Genomic DNA, 4294 nt, shown 5'->3' with positions numbered 1-4294 from the left:
ATATCGTTTTGAGTTGTACCTATGTATGTAATACTTTTGGGTAGATATATCTGGGCTTTTGGACCCGACTTATAGTACCGAAAATCATCGGTTGCAGGCTATGTTATTATATTTTGGTGGAAATCTATAACATATATCCCGTATTTGCTTGGAGATTGTTTTATGGAAAAATCTTTTGGATAAATAGTTTCTTTTATTAAGAATTAACGTAACCGATGTTACAGTTTAGAATACCAATTTTCCAAGTCTAGGGGCATTTTGGTAAATCTTAAAAAGCCGAATACCAAAAGTATAGCTTTAACCAATTCCCTAATTTAAAACATTTTTGGTATATTCATACGTCGAATATTAAAATTGTGCTTAAAAGTCCAATCCCAAAGCATAGGGGCATTTTCGTAATTTTATTAAGCAATACTCAAAGTATTGTTAAAATACCAATTCCCTAATTGTGATGTCATTTTGGTAATTTCACAAGGATAACAATCAAAATAAAGCTTAGATACCAATTTCCAAGATATAGGGTCATTTCGGTAATTTATAGGGCGAATACGTAAAGTACCGCTAAAATACCGATTTCCAAGTTGTAGGGTCATTTTAGTATTTTCATAGGAAATAGATTTAAAATAACACTTAGATACCAATTCCCAATACATTGGGTCATTTCGGTAATTTTATAAAACAAATACGTAAAATATTGTTAAAATACCGATTTTCAAATATAAGTTCGTTTTGGTAATTTTATAAAAATAATAATATAAAAAAATGAAGTTTATAGACCAATCCCCAAGATATATGGTTATTTAAATTTTGGAAGCTAATACGCAAAGTATTGCTAAAATATCGATTTTCCATTTATAGGGTCATTTTGGTAACTAAACAAGATAAATAATCAAAATTGGGTCAAAGATTGCATTTTACAAAATATAATAGACTTGATGAAAGTCTCATAAAATTATATTGGATAAAAAAATATATTCTGGAACTTCAGGGGGTTAAATGTTAATCTTTGAAACTTAAACGTTTAATTAATATTAATAATATAAGTGCATCATATTGACAAAACTTGATGTTAGCTCACTGGTTAGTGCTCGAGGGTTTCATGGTTGAGGTCATGGGTTTGAATCCCGTCCTTATTGCCTTTATTCCCATTTCTTTTTAAATGTAAACGGACACGGGTCTTGGGCCGGGTCGACCCGGTCCTTGACCCAACAACAAAAACAGTAACAAAAACAAGGAAGAAGCAGCAGCCAAAACAGAAAAGAAAAGCAGTCAAGGCCTGCATGTTTTCAAGCTTATAAAAGCTTGAAAATGGTTCGTTACTTTATCTTTTTTCTTCATTCTTTTTGCGCCAAACTCTTGGTAATATTTTTACCAACACTTTGACATAAAGAACACTAATTTTCATCAAGAAATGAGTTTCATTTACTCATTTAAAGTTTGTTTTTAAAACTAAAACTCAACAACTTAAAAACATAAAAATCAAACAACGAAAACACAAATATAAGACATAATGCTACTGGGGTTTGATAGAGTACTTAAAACCAAAGTCATAGACATAAAAATCAAGAGATTTGGTTCAGAATCTCACCCAAATTCGGTGAAAAACCGAGATTTTCGATTCCGAACTTCAAACTCAGATTTCTCTCTCAAAACTCAACGGTTTTACTAGCTATTTGACTCCAAACGTTCCTAAACCAGAGCTCTACAATTTATATGCCAAGAGTTTTGGCTTATTAGTTGAAGAAATCGGCCAAATCGCGAGTTTTAGGCTGATGGGTCGTTTTCTTTAAACAGATATGTACTATTGGCAAAACAGGTCCCTCAACTTTGAAAAAGATAATATTTTCTCCCCTGAACTTTCTGATACTTACAACTAAACCCCTCCTGACGTGATATTTCACATTTTTGGTCCAATAATAAAACAAAACAATTCTATTTTATTTTCATTTTTGTCTTTCTTTTTTTATTATTTATTTATTTAAGATTTCTACTTTATAATATTTAATTAATTACGTAAATATTTTAACATTTTGAATAAATTTAAAAAAATATTTAAAGGCATATGTAATATTATCTATATATTTAATTAAAAAAATGGGTTTTACACCTACCCATGAGGACAACCATATCTAAGTGAGCATTAAATACACAAGGGTTTGTGTGGAGAGCTTAAAATGAAAATGAGATGGGTAGTTGTTGTGAGCCAAAAGAATTGACGAGAGTTGTGTTAGGATTAAAAGATTACAAGAATCCTGTTCTAAACCTCTAAATTCCGGGCATACCACGTAATCTATTAGTTCTCAATTCTTTCGAGACTAATATTGAAAAAGGCAAAGCCCAAACAATTCTTGTCACAACCCCACAAGCTACTCATTTATCTCTCAAGAGATAAGTGTTTCAATAACACTTGGGCCACGTAGCTCACAATCTATCAATTTCTCATTTGGAGAAAGTTGATATAAAATCAGAAGGATATATGCCCCCCCCCCCTTCAAGTCTTTTTGATTACGTATTGAGTCTGATAAATTTGTGTAGTCGTCACGGTTTATCTTTTTGAGCCTAAACAGAAGCATATGTTGCTTTATTTTTTTACACTACACAGATTTTGCAATTTATATGTTATTTTGCCGAAACATTCATAGATATACTTTTTATAAGATATCGATGATTGAATGGAAGACCTGGTGAGATGAACCTCATAAAGTCTCATATATGAAGTACATCAGTTGTACTGAGTATATTTGTTATATTCACAGATCAATCATTTTATAAGATTGAAAACAATTTCATAAGTTGAAATTGGTTGTTACATTCCCATCCTCTTAATCTGAAAAGATTATATAAGTGGATTTGAAAATATCTACTTACAATTTTATGAATTGACGACTTTCGCTAAAGATTTCATTCATTCTGATGTATGATGCTAATGATTCTCATTTCATCATAAGGGGGAGTATGTAATAATGAATGAAATGATCGATTCTGAATGTTATAAGGGGAGTATGTTATAAAGATCAAGGGGAAGTAACATCAAAAGTCGGTAAAAGACTCAAAGAAGTGTAACTGGAGATTATTCATGTACTACAATGTCTGAGATTTTTTTAATGTGAAGATCATCCTTACAAAAGTTTACTAATAAAGATTTCTCAATGAGAAGAGAATGTTTGTGAATTCTTGTCTGAAGAAATTCGTTTTTGGGGAGAATGTTAGATTCTATTTTCTGAAGAAGATTTCTTGAAGTTCATATCTTGAAGACCATTTCTGAAGTTCGTTGCTAATTTTGTTCTACATTGTCAAAAGAGAAAATCATTGTTGTTCTACATTCGAGATGGAGAATATTAGAAGATTTTCTCAACAAAAGATCATCTGAAGATTTTAAAGCAAAGTTAGTTTTGAAGTTTTTGAAGAAGTCATAAAGTGCTTAAAGAGACAAAGTTCAAACGAGATTCAAAGTGCGCAAAATCTTTCAAGCCTGAATACAAAGGGGAAGTTTGTTGGGTCTGAATTTCTGTATTAAATTGTATTCGTCTTGAAAAATAATATTGTCTATAATTGTTAAGACATCGTGTTTGACTTTGTATGTGATGTTTGACTTTGACTAGAAGGATTTTACTTTGACCCTATATAAAGGTTTTGTCTTTAGTGTAATTGTAGAGGAGCTCATTTGTAACAATACGTTCATATATTGAAGGTTTGACTTGTTGACATTTGATTCTGCTATGGATTCATAGAGATTATATGAAGATTGATCATTTTGTGGACTCTCAAGGGATCTCCACTCTTGGATGTATATTATGATGAGATGCACCAAGATGTATTGGATCAATCCTCGCATCAAGCGTGATTCGTGGATGAGTTTGAGTGTAAACGTGATTAATGGTCCAGATCTCTTTTTACGCTTCTTACCTTAACTCTTTCTCAAATGATCATTCGCCTATATATATATATATGTTTGTGTGTGTGTGTATATATCCGGGAATGTTTCTAGGATCTTCACAAACCTAAAATGACTAGGCAAATATCATTATTATATTCTCAAACCACATGTACACCCCATTTTTGTAGCTTTCTTTATGCATCCATTTTCCAATAATTGGATTATACTTCTACACTTCCATCTAAAAATGTTTCTCTTTAAACTCACCGACTTTATGTTATGAAATTACAAACATGGTAACTCATCATATTCTGTAAAATGAATTCAAGCTCTAACAATCAACATGTATGATGACATGATGAAGTTAGATTATTCTTGGAAACAATTTAATAGTAGCCTATGGTAATCCATTCTTCA

The sequence above is a fragment of the Cynara cardunculus genome, unplaced genomic scaffold (genome assembly GCF_001531365.2).
Source record: "Cynara cardunculus var. scolymus isolate 2C unplaced genomic scaffold, CcrdV1 Un_Scaffold_4432, whole genome shotgun sequence".
Classification (NCBI taxonomy): domain Eukaryota; kingdom Viridiplantae; phylum Streptophyta; class Magnoliopsida; order Asterales; family Asteraceae; genus Cynara; species Cynara cardunculus.
The sequence above is the reverse complement of the archived record's forward strand: the minus strand, read 5'-3'. Positions refer to the sequence as shown.